The 21,298-nt window shown below is 42.4% G+C and overlaps 1 protein-coding gene across 12 annotated transcripts in view; it reads right to left on the bottom strand.

The window, feature by feature from the left end:
• Positions 1 to 21,298, bottom strand: part of FOXP1 (forkhead box P1) — a 511,285-nt gene that overhangs the window by 104,543 nt on the left and 385,444 nt on the right. Inside the window, exon 1 of one of the 12 annotated variants that reach the window (XM_058728791.1) lies at positions 4,721 to 4,867. The exons of the other annotated variants lie outside the window; for them this stretch is intronic. The gene's annotated coding sequence lies outside the window, so the exon portion shown is untranslated. Of the gene's footprint in view, positions 1 to 4,720; positions 4,868 to 21,298 lie in introns of those variants that run through there. 12 annotated transcript variants of the gene reach the window in all.

Here is a 21,298-nt window from a genome sequence, read left to right as displayed (position 1 = left end):
GACTATCACTGGATTTAAACAGGCAGGTAGGCCAAAATTACATCATTCCAAAGTTTTAAGGCCTTACTGGCTGTGCAATCACCCTTTTTCAGAGTTACAACTTAAGTTTCTCCAATTGTGCACTTTCTCACGCCTGCTTCCGACACCTGCACCTTACACGTTGCAGTTAAGCTAAGGGGTGCAAATTAGATTCTAATGAGAAAACATCAGTTGCTTCTTTGACAATCTCACCATTCACTGATTTATTTCTAATGAAGACAAAACCCAACCAAAAGCTCCCCACGTGTTAAAGGTCAAAATATGTTCAAAAATGCCTAGTAAAATCAAGGCAAATGGGAAACCCGTGAGGACCCACCTCATGAAGTGGTATGACAATTAGAGTAATTGTGCAAAAAACCATCTTCGGGAAAAAGTAAAAGGAATTAAGCTGCCACAGCTGTAACAGGTTAGATGAAAAAAATCAAAATTTAATGTATTCTCCCCTGTGTCATCTTGTTTTGTCAAGACATCAAATAGAATTGGGAAGTACAAAATAACAAGCCCTTGAGAAATCACAGCAGCCGACCTTTTTGATGTTGTTGATTTACCTTGTTCTCAGTTATTTGAACAATGATGTTTTAGATTTAAGGGCAAGATAAAGCTTAAAAATTAAAACATGATACCAAGGTATCCTTAAAAAGTGCACCCTAACATTTAGCCTGCACAGTCACTGATGAGGTGCTTTTAACCAGATTTGAAAGTGAGGTACAGTACATGTGTTCAATATTCATTTTTCTCATTCCAAATTAATTTCTCTTCAAACAAACTGCCAGGTTGGAAGAGGGACTCAGAGAAGATTATTCCTACGATCCTAAAGTGGAGGCCCAGTTTAGCTCTCTCCAGACAATTCAAGTCCCCACCATGTGCAGAGGATCTTAAACTAAGAGGTACCTGATTTTTTTTTTTTAAATGAAAGAAAATAAAGCTAAATGTAGAATGCCATGTATGAGGGGGGGGGAAAAAAGTATTTGCACACTACGGAATGACTAAAACGAATGTCCAGAAATATCACACTGCTTGCAAGAAAAGAAACCTTTCACCAAACAAAAACACATTTAGTTTAGGGAGCTATGACCACCTCCAAATCTAGCCTGGGAGGTACACATGAAGCTGCACTCCTTCTTTGCCCCCAAAGATTTACAGCTCATCAGCAACATAATTCCAGCTTTATATGAAACATTATGTACAAAGGTGTATAAATTCAATATATCACAAGATAGCTTTCTCTAATTCTCATATGCAGACAGCTTCTTCTACTAGAAATACAGACGAACCAAAAATTGCAGGAGTTCAAAACAGCTGATTAAAAGGCTCTAAAGGTAAATAAGGCAGTATGTACAAGCTCTAGCAGAATCTGTAAAACCTGGACTATTTAAGAGCTACTTAATGATTATTCCTTGCCACCGAATTCATATGTTAACATGTAACACACACAGATGCAATTTACGTATTTATTTATTCCAACCTTCTCTGGTCAACTGTGCTGCCTTATCCCTTGCTTATAAATCAAAGAACTACCAGAAGTGGATTCTAACTGGCTATGATATTTGGCCAGTTACTCAGAGCCGAGTGTTAAGTTTCTCTTTACTGATGTTCATCTACAGCTAAACCACATAATAAAATAAATCCCTCCAACCTCCTTTTTCGCCAATTCCAATTTTACTCAAATTTTAGTTCAAGCTGAGAAGCTGGTCACAATATTGTCTCCTGATTATCTCAGAAACATAGTAACTCAAACACACTCCTGCCACAATTAACCAAGATAAATCTGGAATTTCATTGCTTTTAATTAATCTGGATTTTAATTTCATTGTATCTTGTAATTGTGTGGAGGCTGGCTGAAAAGTTGCAGAACTGGTCAGTGTCATGAAAGAGTTTATCTTTCAAGTGACAGCTCCTGACAGCGTGTAAATACAAGGCAGCAATGGTGAGCGTTTTGTTTTTAAGGTACATTTAACTGCAAACAACAACAAAAAAAATTCAAACCAACCATTCCTATCATAAGCTTTCTGATGATTTATGGTTTACCAACTGAGCGAGGTTACGCAACACTGCATGCCTTTAGATGCATTATTTCAGCTAGTTGAGATTTAATTAAGATCACAGACTCTAAAATCCCTGTCAAATGAAAATTCTGAGAAGACAATACACTATATACCCTCATGCAGAATGTTTCCATTCCATCCTCTGGAAAAATATGAGTTAATCCGCGTTTCTATGGCTGCAGACAAAAGTTCACTAATTTTGTTTTCTTTTGACACTTAGGTTGTTTTCTATTATATGTCATGAGATCATTCCCTTCCAGGGAGGGAAGGAAAAAAAATTCGGGAATGAAACATGTTGCAGAAAATGCACTTGACATTATTATCTGACATTATCATAGCTTACCTATGATGTCATCACACATTCATATAATCAGCCCATGATTAGAAAAGTTTCATTTAATGAAATGTGTTTATTTAAAAACAACACAAAAGGCAAGCCTACATTTCTTGAATTACTCAAATTAAATAAGTGACATGTTAGGCTTACTTCTTTAACTGACCAGCTTTTATCAGATGAGCTGCACATATGAGTAGGACAGAAAGTTCTTAGAGTAAACAAGAGAATATAAATCCCCTTGCTTTCATTCTGTAAGTCGTCCTTGTGGTTAAAAAAAAAAATACACCTCTGGGAGATCTCTTCTTTTGGACTGATACTGACCCGTTTTTTAAAAGAAAAAAATTATGATCATATGGCCCTTTATCTGCGCCAATGTATTTTTATTTGCATCATCTTAATATTTAGTTGCTTATCTCATGCCTTAGAAATGACAGGTGCTTTGCAGTCTCGCTCTTGACAGGCCACTACACAAATAACTGTCTTGCCTGAAAGGGCTAATGCAGTACTAATGAACAATAAATCAACTTTGATTATCAAGTGTCAGCCCAATCCGTTTTCAGTTCAACTCTATCACATCCTAGAGTAAGTCAGCCACTGTCTCCGGGTAGGCAGTCTGTATTTTGGTTTCATTTTTACACACTTTTCACTGAAATGTGTCAGGCAGCTACAAAGAATCACATAAAATACAAGTAGACATTTTTTTTTCAATTGATGCGAAGGGGATTCAGAATGTGCTTCTGTCTTCATTTGGTTTACTTAGTGATGAGTCTTAACACTCAAGAAAGCTTTGTATTCTTTTCAACAACAATAACACCAACACATCAAATCCTAAACTAGAATCTCAATGTGATCATGTTTGAGTTCTTTGACAATGACATGCTAGCTTGAACCCTTCACCACATAACCACCTCTCACTGCACATATACATTCCCCTTAGAAATCTATTACAAACAAACGAACAAAAAAAAGCAATACCGGGCCACTTCTAAAATAAAAAAACTTCAATTAAACTAAAAAAAAAAAAAAAATTAGCTTCTTTAACACTGCGTTCCTAGTGATAAAATAAATGTAAGTTATTTTTTTTTTCTTAAGCAAGATTAGTCATTGATAGTATGATTCACATTTCCTGTTATCAGGCTTAATTTTTCCCCCAAATGTGTCACTTTCAGAATGTTGGAATCTATGGAAATTAGATGATTTGCATTTTTAAATTGGCTTGATTAGAACATTTGGTCTGTGTGGACAAGAATATAAAATTATTATATTTTCCTTGTAACTAGTAGGCCTTGAAGGAGTTAATCCCAAAGAGGAAGAGTCTGTATGTACTTCGCTCTAAAACTTTACCACCCACTTCCTAAAGGTCCTCTCCTTCCCATCACGACTCTGGGGTGGGGGGGGGGGGCGGGGGGAAAGAAGTCTCCTTTCCACTGACCCTCTTTCAGGCAGTTTTGACAGTTGAGTTAGTTACACTCAGAGCAGGGGAAGACTGGAGTACCCCGTGGCAATTCCTCAGTCGGCTGCACGCCCTCACCCAAACCCTGCTCCCTACTTAATTAACCGGCTAAGTAGATCAACAGACGCTGGAGACTCCCCAACCTGCCGAGTGTCCCTTGGTTTGCCCGCCTGTTTTGGTGTGGGGCTTTATTTCACCCCCTCCCCCCCACCTCCGCCGTGTGTGAACTCCTTGAATTTAAACAGCTAAGCTGAAAATAGCCTAGACAGATATAGAAACAAACTATCAGAAGCAAAGAAACATCCACACGGGTTACACTGCGATGGAAGGCTCCTTGTATATTTCACACGCTCTGAAAGTGACATAAATCACACCCCAGATACGTCCCCGAATGGAGTGATGGCGAGGGCTTTACCAAAGTGGCTGCGTGAAGGCCAGACCAGCAGAAAATGAATCGCGAACGAAAAAGAGAGCGAGAGCGCGAGAGCAACACACAGGCAGGACTTCCTCCAACTCTCAACTACACCCCACCCATGAACATTTAAAAAAAAAAAAAAAAAAAAAAAAAAAAAGAGCGAGAGAGAAAGGGGGGAAAACCTCTGTCTCCAGGACTCACAGGCCTGCAGCTCCCTTCATCCCACCTCTTCCCTCCCTCCCTCTCCTCCACTTCCAGAGCGCAACTCCCACCCAAGTTGGTAAACAGCGATTGTTGTTATTATTTTTTAAAAAGACTCAACTTGGAAACCCTCTGGCGCTCCAGCCTTCCCCGGTGAGGCCCCAGGAAGCTGGCACCGCGGAGCCCGGGGAAGGAGAGCAGAACGGCAAAGATCAATCATAGGGACCAACCTGACACTCTCCATGTAGCCGCCAGGCGCGCGGAGCCGGCTCGGGGCGCCCGCGCGGGCCGGGCGTGGGGTCCGGCGGCCTCGGCGTGCAGGCGGACTGCACGCGCGCAGGGGCGCTCCGGCTCGCGGGCTGACAAGACGCGCCGCGCCGCGCCCACCCGCCCCGCCCTGCTCCACCAATCACAACCCGCCTCTAAACACCCCGCGCCGCGCCGCGCCGCGCCCCACACAATGGGCTCCGCGGCCCGCTCCCCGCGCCCGCGCGCCCCGGCCCCCTCCGCGCGGCAGGTGAAATCACGCTCTGGCGAAATCCTGCTTTTGTCTCTAGAGCAACTCCTCTTAATTGCTGTTAACCCTTTGACCTGCCTCTGGCTGACGTCTGGGGAGCCGGGCACGGCGCGCATCTCTCCCGCCGGCCGGGGCTGCGGGTTTGGGGCTTTGGGGTTGGGTCGCGCGTTTGTTTCGTCTTGGAAACTGACAAAAGAGTTGTCCTAACCTTTCGGAGAAACCCGAGAGGCAGAGGAGGGGAGAACCGGCGCGCCCGGCGCACACCCGACTGCTCCGAGCAACTGTTTAGAATCGGAAGGGGATGCGGGGCTCCAGGGAAGAGCAGAGAAGCGCTTTCCTCGAAAACCGGCCTTTGCAGAGAACTTTCGCTTCACGGGGATGGTGGAGGCAAGCCTCGGCCTCCCCACCCCGCTCCACACCTCCTTTCTTTCCGAGAGTCGGGCTCGCCAAAGTGTGCTTGTGCGCGCACAGGAAAACTAACCCGACACGGGGCTTGAAATAAATAACAACCAAACGTGCCTCGTCGCTGAACCCAGCTACTTCCCCTTGTAGAACGACAGCTGCTCAAGAAGGCATCTGCCCCAAGTTCGCTAAGAAATAATTCTTTAAATTCCTTTCTTATTTATACAACAACAGCAACAACAAAAGCTACTCTCCATAAGCACTTGGAGATGACCTCTATCAGAAATAGTCACTGCTCTTTAATGCTATTTAAAGCTGAGTATAGTGTTCAAAAAAAAAAAAGTCACCAATATGCGAAACTTTGTTGGCTCGGCGGGCAGGATCTAAGTGCCAGGTTTAATTCAATCATTTTCGGCAGCTATTCACCATCTTTAAATTTAGAGAAAAACTTCTTGGCCTATGCTTAAAGCACGAACAACAAAACTCGTCACAGCTTGATTATTTTTCTCAAAATATTCGAGGAAAAGGAGTAGTGACATCAATGATTACCTGTTTTCCCTCAATTAAAGAAAACCAAAAAGACCACAGATCCTAACCCAGCAGTTCCAGGAGTTTTACTTGAAATTATTTTTCTGTCTGAGGCGTTTAATGCAGGCTAGAACAAACCAGGAAGCATATTGATAATATTTCCAATCAAGCAAATGCCTGAATTTCAATAAGGTCAGCGGGGGAGCAGACAATTCCCCCATTAATCTGGCTGCGAAAGAGACAAAAGCTTCATTTGACTGTCAGCTTATGATCAGATGTTAAACGGGTGCATGGCAGGTCGCTCTCCACCCTGAAGTGTTTTTGTGTCAGGCAACAAATTTATTAATGGCATTTTTCAGGTCACAAAAATGTGACCCCACCCTCTCATGAATATGCAATGAAGGAGCAAGGGCGTTCTTTTTTGGGGAGAGGGGCCTTAAATCTGCCAGAAGGTATCATGAATCAGTAGAGTTCTGACTCTTAAAGAGACAAGACACTCTTCCGGGAGGGGCTGCCGGGGGCCCCAAAGACAGGAAATAAAAATATAGGAAGTTCTCTCCAACCAAAGCACAGTGAGAAAAGTGGAAATGGTCATTTCAAAATACACGTGATTTTTTTTTCTAAGGTATGAAAATTAATTTGAGATTTGATGTCTGTGAACAAAATGGAGTGCACTTTGAATAGGCAATTCATTTTTTTCAAAAACAAGTTCCTCACGAGGCATCCATAAAACTCATGCATGCTTTTACAAGTTGGGTTAACTCCTTTGCAGGTCAGTGTTTATGAGCCAAGTCTCCAGGAGCATCAAAACAACAAACAAACAAACAAGCAAACAACAAACATTACAGACGCTTATGACCCAGCCTGTGGAGACAGCCTTACACAAAATAATTAGAGAGTGATGCAATGAGGTCTTACACAAGCACTAAATTGCACAGCAGTGGCTTTAAGCACCATGGGACCACAGAGACGGGGGAGATCAGTGGGAGCAGGAAAGGTCTGGGATGCCCCCTTGGGGAGTTGGGTTTTAAAGGACTGAAGGTTTGGATGGCAGGGGGGTGGTGACACTATGGAGAGGCAAGTAACTTAGCAAGCTAACTCAGAGGCCACCTGGAGCCCTTCCGGCCCTCTCTCCAAACATGACATGGTGACTCACACACTACTTCCAGGCAAGGAAACGTAGCATCGGTGATAAACGCGGATAAGCTGTATATGCCCAGGTTACTGTGATTAATTCCGGACTCTTCAGGATCCCCTTCCATGTGGTCCTGTCAACCTGTACCGTTTCTGGGATTTTAGTGAGAACTGAAACCTTTCACTGCTGGAGCACAATATATAATGTTAAAACTTATGGTTAAAACTTAGAAGAGTCAGTTAATGTCACTTATTCACCAATGTGAGTGTCAGGTCATTTTGGAAAGGTCTCGACAGTAAACTCCTGCTACCCCTCCAAAAAGCAGCATCTGGAGTGTGGGAGCTTTAGAAAGGGTTATTTAGCGAAGGGGTCTCATTTAGTTGTTCTAACTTGAACAGAAACACAATCCCCATTTTACAGAGGAGGAAACTGAGGTTTAAAAAGGCAACACTGTTTTGTTCTGTTTTGTTTTCCTCCTCCAAGAATCAAACATACTTAGCACCACAGGTCACAAGGCAGAGCAGAGACTGAATAGTTTGAGAAAAACAGAGGCCATGATCACATAAAATGAATATCTGGGGGAAGAAAAGGCTAATGTTTAAGGAAGAGTGAAGGAAATGCTAAATACTGTACTTAAAAATATTTTTGATGCCCACATCCTAACACCCACAACAGATACAGCCCTTGTTCAAACACCACATATTAAGAAACCTGTCAGTTGCTAAATGAGTCCATTGTGCAGCTGGCTGTGTACTTAAGAATAGATTACTATGATCCCACACCAAACTCTAACCACCAAATAACACACCTGGGACTAAAATCATGTATTATACTTGGTTGTGCCGAGCCTTAGCCTTGAACGTTGAAGAAAGTGAAAGGTTTTACTGCCCATTCAGAGCTGAGGATGGAGAGAAGATGTATTAAGTGAAGAGTCAGAAGGAACGTGTTGTCACGACATTATTCCTACTCACTGATGAATGGCGTGGCAGGGAAGGAGACACCAGCCATGGTGCCTGGCCCACGTGGCCCTCAGCTCCTCCTGAGCTCCTGCTTTGCCACAAACTGCTTGCAAATAACCAGAGAACGGATATGTGAATGGACTCTGCTCACATATTTCCAGCAACACTGAGAGTGGGAGACATGCTCAGATGAAGTCAGTTATGGTACCGTGTTCTCATAGGTAACTACTGCAATTTCTGTTGCCGGAAAGTTCATCTGCCAAAGTGAGTGAAATAAAAACTGATGAACAATTTGATGGGTTGAAAAAGCAACTGCGTGAGAGGCCAAGACTGTAATTCAATTGCCCATCTTCGTCCAAACAACACTTGCATTAACGCTCGCTCTACCTTTTCCAATTAATTTAGGGGAGCACCCAAACCATATATTCTGAAATGAAGTAACTTAAAGAAATTTGACCAACTGACTCTGTTGCTAGAGGGAAGACGGTGAATCAGCAGGAATCCAAAATGTGGTCCCTCACCGTGGTAACAGGCTTGATGACCCTCCCAGGGAAGTGAGTCTCTGAGGGTGGGGGTGGGGGCCTTCCTTGAGTACTTATGAGGTCTCCAGAGACCGCCAACCAACTGCCAATTACAGGTACTAAATTGCAACACCAATGCCCAATTGGGAGATTCGGGCATTTGTCTCTGAGGAGCCACGGTTCCTTCTTGATTTGAGCGCTTTTATTTAAAAACATAAATTAACACATCATCCATCTACAGGCGGTTAAGGCAGTTAGCTCCATATCGATATTGTTTATGCTGATCTTGTGTCTATGTTGACAATGAAGTTAATAATGTTGTTTTTCGTCTGTGCCTGGTTGGCGAAGGGGGAAAGACTGTGAGTTCTTACTGTTCCATAGGAGCTTAAATTTTTCTTTAGGACACCTTCCAAATTGCCATGAGCCTCTTCATTTAATGCAACATTTTATGATGCCAGTGTTCCTGGTTAATTTATAGATACACAATGACATGTCAACTTTCAGGTGACTTACAAACAGAATGGGTAAATAAGCTATGGAAAACAATTATCTGCCCCCCCCCCCCCCCGCCTCCTCAAAAAAATCCCTCCTCACTTTAAATGTAAAGACATGTATAAAACATCACCAGTAAGCAAAATCACGTGTGGAAGAAAATGAAAAGAAAAATGGCAACATCCTGCCCTAAACCCTGCATCTGACTGGCTGTAACAAATTATTCTCTCTCATTTAACGATAAAACTATAATCCCTTGTTTTAACATAATGTAAAAGATATCAGGGGGCCGCTTCTGCCATGAGGTGAGAATAGATTACATGGAAGTGTGCAAAGTTCTCAAAAAGTACATGTTTGGGGGCAGGAGAGCATTTCCCCAAGAGCTTTGTCCGTCAGGTCTCAGGAAAAAAAGAATCACTACCACCATCAAATGTGAGTCCTTGTTTCCTCTCCAAAGAGGAACGGCATTTACGGTACACCCCCATGCAAACCCCGGGTTTTCAGCCTAACAGAACTGGGTCACTGGAGGGGAAAGAAGAGACGGCTTGGGGAGGATGAGATGACACCTGAATATTCCTCTTAACGTTCAATTATGTAGAAGTCGCTGAGTATCTGAAAAAGGCAACTGGCCACCTTTATTTAGTAAAGCCAGCTTTGCTGGAGACCTGGAACGAGGCAGAGGGGGCGTGCTGCATCTTGTCCTCTGCGCAGAGCTCACAGGTCTCCCTCCCATTGCGTCGCCACCCTCCTGTGACCCCAGGCTGACACACCCTCGTATCAAAACCTTCCTTACGCCTGCCCTCTGCTGGTAAGCCTGCCAGGATTAGGAAATTTTGACTGCCTCAATTTATTCAAGAGACAACTTTTAAAAGCTGGAGGAGAGAGAAAGGGACAGGTAATGAACTGCTAACTGGAATATATAAATTAAGACGCTTAACAAACGGGGGGAGGGGCGCCGCTGGTGAAATATGACGCTTTTAATGTAAAAATGCACATTCGTCTATTCTATTGCCTGCCCGAGCACAGCCCAGGAGTGCCAAACTCTATATTTTAGCTCGCCTACGAGAACAACCTGTGTTACTGTCGGGCATCTTGCCTTCCCTTTCGCTCACTCTCCGGGGAGAGCATGTCGGTGCATTTTCAATAAAACACCTTCTTAGCAGTAAAGGGCCACTGTTCCCAATTCAGTGGTCCCTCAGGTTTCATGATACAGTATATTTAGCTGACTCGCAGCTCAAGTTTTCCTCTGGCATTCATAAGATCCACATAAAGGAGGGGAAGAAAAAAAAAAAGCCACAGAAGAGCTTTTGCCTATCCTTTGTTTAAGTAAGAAAACAGTTAACTTTGAGATTGATTAGCTGGCATGACTTCCACAAAACAACGGGACTCGCTCCCATGCCCTCTCCCCGCTCCGGGAACCCGCTGCACGTGCGGGCCAGACTCGCCTGCAGGAGGGCTCTGGGCATGAGGGGGTAAATTTCCGCAGCAGTGTGCAGGGGTTTAACGGTGCAGCTCCTGTCAGTGTCAATGGGAAGCACGAGGCCTTACAAATCCCTGCATACCATTTCAAAAATATATCTCCAAGACGGGAAAATGAAGCTTAGCAGTTGCAACGTCAAAAGCATTCAGGAAGTAGCACTCTTGACAGCGCTTTAGATGCCGAGTAAATGCTCTTATAAAGAACACCCAATCCAGCCGACAATAAATCTTACGCCGGGGAAGCCCGTGCAGGGCTGTGGAATCCCCCTCCAAAGATAATTGCCTTCCACACTGGGTGGCAGAGAAACTGCAACACGGAAAACATTTTCTGGGGCCCTATGGCTCTCTATGGATTTTTGTGCCCTAACAGTCACGGAGTTTAAACACACACACACACACACACACACACACACACACACACACCCCTACCTTTCAGAGAGACCTGATAAAAACCCAAAGGTTTGTCTTCTGCTCTGGGGAAAAGTTATGAGGCTACTTCTTGGGGACACGGGGTGGCAGAGCGAGGCTGGAAAGAGAGGGTATGTGTAAACACGCAGGAGCAGAATCTGAAGCATGCATCAAGGTACGTAAGTGTCTGTCTCCACTCCGCATTCGTTGAAGGCTCATGAAGTTTCCAACAGGTTCCAACTATTGGGACTCACCCAACAAGCCCATAAGGAAGTACGCAGGAGTTTGCTAGTCCTAAATGCCCTCAAGCAGTCTGTTTAACTCCGAGATGATGCAGGAACATTGGGATCTGACATAGGATTCTATGAATGACTGTATAATTAATTAACAGTGCGACTGTGGGCATGTCGTTTCACCTGTCTGAGCCTACACACTTTACCTACACAAAGAGAGAACTGTAGGAGAGATTCTCCATGGCTTCTTGAACAGTAACAATAACAGTAACAACTATCATTGTTGACTGCTTCTTATATACTGGTACGCATTTTATACTAGCCGAGGACTGAGCTCTAGGTATTTTATAGCTTACAATTAAGGTCACATATAAACCTAGTGTAAAAATAGAAATTGGAATTTAGACTTCAGGACTCTTGGACACTACCACGTCTATGGTAAATCAGGGAATAAAAAGAGGGGAAAACATGTTTGGCAAACAACTCAAAAGACCTACTTCTGATCCTCTGGAGGTCATAAACCCTGTGAAAGCCTGGGAAGGAAGTATTACTGTGCCCACTTAACAGATAAAGAGACTGAAGCTCTGAGTGTTGAAATTACTTAACCAGTATCTCTCAGCTGAATGGCTCCCAAGCCTGGCTTTTGCCCCATCTGCTGAGCTGGGGATGGGGCTGGGGGCTGAACTGAGCCTGTAAGAACGAAGAGCCTGCTTCACTTTTACTCTCTCGGAAAACAAATGTGACCAAGGGTCACTGGTCAGCACGAAGGAACCCGAAATAATAAAGGTAAAATTCTGATAGCCTCCTTGGCTTCTTACACGAGTAAGGCCACGCTCCGCGTGACTTCTCCCTGAATGAAGAACTTTTTTTTTTTTTTTTAATATTTTTATTTATTTTTGAGACAGAGAGAGACAGAACATGAGCAGGGGAGGGGCAGAGAGAGAGACACACACACAGAATCTGAAGCAGGCTCCAGGCTCTGAGCTGTCAGCACAGAGCCCGACGCGGGGCTCGAACTCACAGAGTGTGAGATCATGACCTTAGCTGAAGTCGGACGCTTAACTGACTGAACCACCCAGGCGCCCCATGAATGAAGAGCTTCTGCTGCTGGCGTGAGACACACGGACTTTTTCCCTCATCTTCTTCGAACACAGCACTCAGCATCAGGCAGTGGCCCCTTGCCTGGATGATGTGCGAGCTCTCCTGGTGTCTCAGATGTCGAGATGAAACACCCTGGTAACGGGGCTTATTTTGTTTCTGATTACAAAAGGCTCCTAGACGGTTTAGTATGGTAGCTCTGGAGAGGGTCTGCCGTGGGTTCTGACCCCGGCCACACCATTTCCCGACTGTACTTTTGGTAAATTACCGGTTTCCATTTGCCTCGGTTTCCTCACCCATAACAAAACGAAACAAAACAGAACAAAGCACACACACACAAAACGAATCCTAGTTCTTTTACCAGAGGGTTGTAACAAAGACTAAATGGCATAGAATGGGTGAGCGCCTGGCATAGTGTAGGCACTTAACTGGTTCCCAGCATCACTAGTATCGTTGTATATCCCACAGGTATATGCCACTTGTCCTTCAAATTCCTCCCTGTGCTGTAATGAAATACTCGGAGACAAGAGGTTTCTTTACCATCTTAGACTTGTTTTTCTGTGACATAGATGGCATAGATTCTAACTCCACAAGCGAAGCGGGAACTCTTGCATCCAATTAATCTTAACCATGGAAGAAGGCATTTGGTTGTACTGCTTTTTCAATCCAGAGTAACCAGGTCCTAGACCAAGAAGCTTCCACAGAAGGCAAGGTGGCAGTCCCACTTCAATCTCCAGGTTATGGGGTTTGCCACCTCCCACAGCGGGTTCATCACTCAGAAGTATGATGGAGTTTGGTGGTTTGTTAAGTGAGTTCTTAAAGACCCACTGGAATAATCTAAGGAGGGGTCTGCCTCAAGCACTGAGAACATGGGACCGAATTCATGGAACCCTCACCCTATGATTTTATAATGTTTTGCTGCTATTGCCTCTGGGAAGGAAAACCTTTGCATTCCATGCTCCAGAGATTACTCAGCTTGCACACAATTATTATGACCCAATAATCTGATTTTAAGATTCTTTTCAAAGTTTCCAACATCTACACACCCCAATGTGGAGAATGGAGGTCTGCTAGGCTCCCAGAGCACAACACATAGTTACCAGCCATCATTTCATCATTTGCTGAACTGGAAAAAAGAGAGACTCGTGGGCAGGGAGCAGAGAAAAAGGGCCCCTTCCTAGGCATCAGGGGTAAGGATACTTTTAAATTAAGGCAAGGAGTGGGCTGAATATTTAAGAATAATGCTCTGTTCCGTGTAGTAAGGTGGGCAGCGTGGAGAAGGCCATTTCAGCTACTGGGAATAGTATGTGCCAACATTCACGTGGGAGATAACATGAGCCATCACACCAAGGAACTGTGAAGCACTTACAAGGGCTGGGGCACTTCTAATTCATGCTGGATCTCCCTTCCTTTGAGACCAGTGTTTCCCTTCTTTTCCACAATTTTACTGTTCCTCCTATCTCAAAAATTGAACTCAACTCTTTCTCTCCCATTCATCCTGTTTTGGGCATGGCCTCTCTTGCGCATCTATATTATGTCCAATATTTAACATGATCTCTCTTACCCTTGACCTCACTCAGCTGGGTCAAACACACACACATCCCTCAAGTTTGCAGTTTGAGGTTCTTTATTCCTATCCTGGCACGCTCTCAACCTGGATTCTGAGGTCTCTGACCTGAAGGTTTTGACTGAGTGGATCTGTGATGTCCCTCTACAGTTCTCTAGAGGGTGAGTCTACCATACAACTAGGGCTCAGGAACCACTAGCACAATGGACTCAAGCATTAGATATTTTGGTCATGAAAATATTTAAATAATATCATGTCAGATATGGATATCTTATTATGCAATTACACAATCAGGTACAACAAAAGCATGAAGAGAATTCACATCCATACAGGGACAAATGTAGAAAGCATTAAGGACTTATGCCAATCCCTGAGGAGAGGAAACGGAACTCTAACAAAACCAGCCAGTCAAGACTTCTACTGGGCTTTCAGTCATCACTCCTTCTTTGCAGCAAGGCTCCAATCACTGGACCATGAGGTCTAGTCTGAGTGCGCTTTTTCTGAAGGCAGCCTAGCTGTGCCTGGGCCAAGGCAGCTCTTGTTAATTTCTATTCACTTGTTCCTTCTCAGCTAAGAGGGGGGCAAGAAGGACAACTGAACTCCTGTCTACTTCCGTGAAACTGAATGTTAGAGAAGAAAGGAGTCAAGTCTCAACAAAAACCACTCCTCTGTCAGGCACATTGTCCTCCTCAACAGAAACACACACGCACACACACACATACACACGTAAGACAGTGGAACAGGCTACTCCACTAACTCAGCCAATGTCACCACCATGGGAACTCAGTTTGGGGTCATACCACTTTTCTGACATCCTGAAGCATTTACGGCCTACCCCAGTAATTTCTGCATTCTATGCAACGCTTAATTAGCACATCAAATGTCAAAAGAAAGTGCCCTATGCACAAGAACCCCTTCACAAATATTTTATTAATTTATAAATAGACAAATGAATGAGTTGACGGTTTCTTTTTTCTTTCTTTCTCATTCTTTTGTCCTTTCCTTATTTCCTTCTTTTGCATTTCATTGATGTTTCATGCACTGTATTATCTCTAAACCATAAGCTCCAAGAGACAAATTCTGAACTCTTTCTTCTTTCACTACTTGTGGTACACAGCATAGTGCTAAGGAAAGAGTAACTAGGTACATGTTAAACAGCATCTGTTAAACAACACAAGACAACACACCCAAAATGGAATTGCTTATGCTAAGCTCTGTATCTTCATATTGAGACTTAACTAGAGTTTCAGCTCTCTCAGAAATGCATTCTTCAGCCAGTCCCTCAGGAATCACCTGATCAGCACTAGTTACGTAATCTGCCTGATAGACCCCTGCCATCCCCAAAGGAAAGAAACTTGGTAATAACCAACTTGCTTTGTGCCTCCTCCAAGTTCCTTATTCCTGTTCCCTTCTGCCTAGAAAGAAATTTTGCGTAGCTCCTCAGAGCTCCTTTCTATCTTATCTGTTAGATTGGATGCTACCCAATTCGAATTGATTTTTGGTCAAACTCTTACAATTTTTAATAGGCCTCAGTTTACCTTTCAACAGTTGTGTTTTCAGAAGAGAGATCCAAAGAGATATATCCCCCACCCCCACCCATGACCCCCCAGGAGCAAGGAGCAACCAGACATAGGCACCTGTTGCGTTCTACTGCCTTGCTGCCTCTGGAGGAGGTGGGTAAGCTCGTCTCGGATCCTCACTTGGCACTTTTTACATGACGAACTTTCAGAATATACTTGAACATTTCTTTTTCTGCACTAGGTCCAGAAATTTGCCACAATCAGAACCAGACTGGGTCTGACTTAGAAACTGAACTGGTTCTGGGGCCAGACTGAGTCCAACTTATAAACAGACCTGGGTCTTGTAAACAGAACTGGGTCTGGGGTCAGACTGGGTATGACTTGAGCTGAACTAGGGCCAGTGTGAGGCCTCGGGTGAATAAAATTTTGTGTTAATGCTGAACAAGCAAATTGACCTTACCAAAGATAATCCTGAATTACAGCGGCCACAGTGGAGAATTTTAAACTTATCCATTTATGAAGGTGTCCTGGAGAAAAAGGCATCTTAGTCAAATACTCACTATAAAAAGTAAAGGGAAGGGCTTCTGGGGGGCTCAGTTGGTTAAGCATCTGACTCCGGATTTTGGCTCAGGTCATGATCTTGTGGTTCATGGGTTAGAGCCCGGTTGTCGAATTCTCTCTCCCCCTCTCTCCCCGCCCTTCCCCACTCCCTCTCTCAAAATAAATAAATAAACTTTTAAAAAAGTAAAAAAAAAAAAAAAAAAAAAAGTAAAGGGGAAATCACTTCCACTCTACAGTTTCTGATGACTTGGATGAGACCTACCGAAACACCCTACTCACTCCAGAGCCTGCACGCCGGATCCTGGGAAAACTAGCAGGAGCCAACAAAGGGGGACAATTCTTACCAAAGTCCGCTATCCCACATCTCTGTGGTGCCTGGTTGAGAGAGGAAGGGAAAATCTCATATTTTCCCTTCCTTTCAAAATTCATACTGGCAGGCAAAAAACATATGTAAGAAGTAGATCTCTGAACTGTGACTTGTGAATTTGCTTTTAAGGACCCACTGGTTATGATCCTTTCTCTCCCAGGGACAGCTACTGCCTTCTTGTTTGTCTTGTTTTGTGTCCTAAGAACCTGACTTGGCAGCCATTGGCTTGGGGGACCCCCAATATTTGGCTGGACAGAAATGTGGGCTACACCCCATTTGCAGTTGGGGGTCCTACTGATTTGTTGCCAGCTCTCGGGGGGATTGTCTAATTTTTTTTTCTTTTGGTTATCTTCAGGAGTGGCTCTGGATCTGCAGAAGGTACTATCTTTGCATCCTCTCTGGGACACCATTGGTGTCCCAGGGGTTTTTCAGTATTGCCTGGAATCCAGTTTGTCCCAGCTGAAACCTCACAAGGCATCTGAGGGCTTTTTTGTTTTGTTGAAGTAACTGTATGGTTAGAATTTGGCCAAACTGGAAGCTGATATTCAGAGACTGATTTAGGCCTCCAGTAAGCTAACATATAAGCTATAAGATCTCTGTGTCTGTCTATATGTTTTTGTATGTCTATGTATGTATGTTATAAATGTGTGGTATTTTTTTCTATCTCCAGATCGTAACACCAAATTAATATGTAAAGAGCTCTATTTAATTGGCTTAAAGACAAAGAAGTGTTTATATAAACCAAACATACTCTCAGAAATACGCAAACTAACCTAAATGTTTTTCAAGTTCATGTGATCTAGGATGATCTTCAGACACACACACAAAAAGCTGGTGTAACTTTGTTGGCTGGTTGAATTACAACAGAAAGCATTAAATATAATACTTGTATTCTACCTAGGTTCACTAGAACTCAAGTAAGCTCATGTTATCTCAGAGAATTTGTCAGCGAGAGTGAGAACTTAAGATGATGGTTAGCTGTTTAATGTCTCATGAAATTTTCATGATTAATCTAACATAATCATTAAGAGCAAGTGAATTAAATATACACGTAAGTAAGATTAAACTTAAAAAGGAACTTTTCAACAATAATTATGCTTTATGGTATGTACACTTAAAAACAGTTTCCAGAATCTTCTTGGTAACTTGAAACTTTAAAGTTAAACTGAGATGAGTTAAATAATGGATATTCATTAACTACTTATATTGTTTTCAAATAAGGTAAAACAGTGAACCATTAGTCACTGAACACTGGTTTACATCCTTTTGCTTCCTTTTACAAAGAAACTGAAGATAGCTGGGTCTATTTGTAAACGCACCTGCTGCCGCACTAGAAAGTTTAGTATTAGGAAGAATATACTTCTCAAAATTATGAAATATTTATATATTTGTCAATCCGCAACTCTGAGTTAGTTTTTGCTGGGAATTAAGAACGCGACATGTTAAGAATTCTAATGAAGGGGTGCCTGGGTGGCTCAGTTAATTAAGTGTCTGACTCTTGGTTTTGGCTTAGGTCATGGTCTCGTGGTTCATAAGTTGTAGCCCTGTGTCAGGCTCTGGCTGCCAGTGTGGAACTTGCATGGGGGTCTCTCTCTCTCTCTCTCTCTCTCTCTCTCTCTCTCTCTCTCTCCTCTTTCTCTCTCCTCTCTCTCTCTTTGCCCTCCCCCACTTGCTCATGCTCTCTCCCTCAAAATAAATACATAAAATTTATTAAAAAAGAATTCTAGTTAATATATGTAATTAAAATCAGAATAAAGGTTTTAAAAAAACACTATGACACCAACAGTGTACCTATGAAAAACCAAAATTTAATTTTCTTTTATCTGCTAAAAGCAGAGTTTTCTTGGTGTACTTTCAGTAAGAGACTGAAAAAGGGTTTTCTCTACCTTTTAATTTATCTACCTGGAAAGTAAAGATTTTGCTTCTTACAAAACAATTTACTGTGCTTTATATTGGCTTTATCAGGTCTCTGATTGCTTAGGCAAACCCACTCTTCTCAATATCAAGAAAGCTCACTTTTTCTCACAAGTATATGACCTTCTGTATTTATGTTAACCTTTCTACTGTTACGTTTTTTAAATAGATAATTAAGTATTATTTTATAATGATCTGTGATCCTATATAGTCAAAAGTTCAAACTTTTTGATGTTTGGACAGAATTCCCAGTATCAAATTCTAAACGAAGTCTTCTGACCTCAAGCTAACTTTGGTATTTTATAGCAGGTCCCTGGAACATCTCAAAAGATTTGTTCTCTTTCCATATAAAAAGTGAGACATTAAACTAATTAGATTTAATATATCAAATTGCATGGGAAGCATTTGTCAAATAAGAAGTGACGTTAAACATTCTTAGCTTGTATTTATGTGGATGCATGTTATTAATGTAAGTGTTCTAGAAATTGTGTGAAACTCCTAGAAATCTGATATGTCCTATATAATGTTATCAGTTGTAATTTCAGTTACCTTAAAATGTTGTGTGTCACAGAACTAAGCAAATTTCTTTGTCACTTCTATTATAATGAATTCTCAGCAGATCTTTAACCAGGGGAATTTTTAAGTCTTTTGGTCATTTACAGACAGTTATTATTTTACTCTAATGCTTTTGCAAAAATGCTTCATCTTCAGAAAGATTCATAGAAAAGACAGTAAAAAGTATTCTAGAATATAGGTTTCTGATAACTTGAAGACCGTAAGACTAAACTGGGTAAGAATTTCCAGAACTAATGAAAAACTGGATGCAAACAGAACAAGAATTAATAATACAGGATTGAATAAAGTGGTAGGGATGATTTGATCTATCTCTCTCTATACAGACACACACACACACACACACACACACACACACACACACACACACACACGACTTTTTCTTTAAAACATTGCTACTTCCTGAAGGGTGTTGCCCCCAGATTTAGGGAAATCTTTTTCTCTTTTCTCTTAAGCCATCTGTGACTTACAATGATTTTGTAAAGTATACCTTTGTAAACAGAATTTAAATATTTACTTTTTCCCCCTACTTGGTCCCTCCATAATGTGGAAACTTACTGAGTATTCTTATTTTCATGGCAATAGAGTTACCTCCCTAAGTTCAATAAAAGCATGTGCTCCTTGGACACAACTAGAAACAATGCTTATATTACCAAGGTTTTGACTGGAATGTCAGATTTGAGAATGTTGATAGAATCAAATATGATGAGACAGTTTTAAGGAACTAATAAGGTTGACTTTATATAGCTAATAAAGTCCCTGGGAAGACTGGCCTGGTACTTTACTTACAAGGCTCCTGGCAATTTAAACAGGTTTGTAAGGAAGAGCATAACTTCAGAGCAGGCTCAAGAACTGTAGGACAGCTTGAACACCTCAGGAAGACAGGAATTTGCCCACATCTATAGGTATTCCAGGAAAAGTCTGATGTTGAGCACTTGGGTTGGCTTCTTATCTTTGAGAGGCTTATAAAATCCAGTCTAAGATTCCTTACAAAAAATTCCTTGTGAAAAGCAGATTTTAAGAGAGGCTACATGGTCAATCACTATTCTTGCTATTCTGCTTTAATCAGGCCAAGTTTAATGAGACTAGACTTTTTTAAATTAAAAAAAATATATTTACTTACGTTTGAGAGAGGGAGAGAGAGACAGAGGTTGAGTGGGGGAGGGGCAGAAAGAGAGGGAGACACAAATCCAAAGCAGACTCTAGGCTCTGAACTGTCAGCACAAAGCCCGAAGCAGGGCTGGAACCCGCAAACCGTGAGATCATGACCTGACCCAAAGTCAGACGCTTAACCAACTGAGCCACCCAGGCGCCCCCAGACTAGACTTATTTGTTAAACAAATTAGTTTTACTGTGATAATCTTTGATAGAAATGAGGGTGACTGCAGAGAAAAAAAAATTATGTTTCAGTAGAAAAATCACAACACAACCTTGTGGATATTAGATTCTAGCCTTGTTCCTGGTCTTTGAATTTTTGCCATATATACCTATCAACCTGGACTAGATATGGGATTCTTCTAGTTTCTTCAAATATCTGGCTACAATCCTCCAAACTAGTATTTCTCATCTTCTCCCACCTTCATGATTGGGAATCATGAAGAACAAAGACTGCACTTGAGTCTTCCTGCAAGGGACGGTATCAGGTCCGTCCTACTACCCAGATAGCAGTCAAACTTCAGGGGGTGGAAACGTGGGTCCTCACCTCCCAATTAAAAGCGTTCTTCCAGACTCCTAGAATGGCACACCAGCTGGAGATCTAAACTTACTGACTCAGAAAGTTCCTTCTCAGAAGCAGATGGCATCTTGAAGTGGACAGCTCTTTCATGGTCATAGATCGAGATCTTTACCTCCGATATGAAAGCCTTTTTCCTTTTGCCTCTTTGCTACTTGGTTTTTTTTTTTTTTTTTTTTGTCTCTCTGTTAACACATGCTCCTTATCTCTGACAACCATCCCTGAACCTACTGCTAACACAATACCTACCCAACAAAAATCTCTGGCGAAGTTGTTCTTGATAATAGGAGAGCCATTGATTATCTTTCATTCGAGCCAGAAGATATTTGCGCTGTGGCTAACACCACTTGCTTCACTTGGGGTTAACACTTGTGGGTTAGTTGAGACTCGGCTACACAAGATCACTGAACAAGCTAGCTAGCTTAACAAAGTGACTCCTTCAACAGGGTCTTTATTTTACTTACTTGATTCTGACTGGCTTAGGTCTTGGAGGCCGTGGGCTCCAAAGTACATTCTAGACATTTTCCTGCTGATAATGATCACAGTAGTCTCCCTGGTATGCTGTATTCTCTCAAAAGCTTTATGTGCATGTTCACAGCCACTGACTACCAAGCAAATGATCTCCCTAAGACTAGAACATCAGACAAGGAGCGAAGAGAATGGCCAACTTAAAGAATGTGAACCTAACACCATGATCTGTGAATACTACAAAGAGATTCAGCAAAAAGACATCATGACCTATGAATGCCACACTGAGATTCTGGGGTGTGGAGGGAGAAGAAAAAAAAAAAAGAGGAAAAAA

This window comes from Neofelis nebulosa, chromosome 4, assembly GCF_028018385.1.
Source record: "Neofelis nebulosa isolate mNeoNeb1 chromosome 4, mNeoNeb1.pri, whole genome shotgun sequence".
Lineage (NCBI taxonomy): Eukaryota > Metazoa > Chordata > Mammalia > Carnivora > Felidae > Neofelis > Neofelis nebulosa.
The sequence above is the reverse complement of the archived record's forward strand: the minus strand, read 5'-3'. Positions and strand labels throughout refer to the sequence as shown.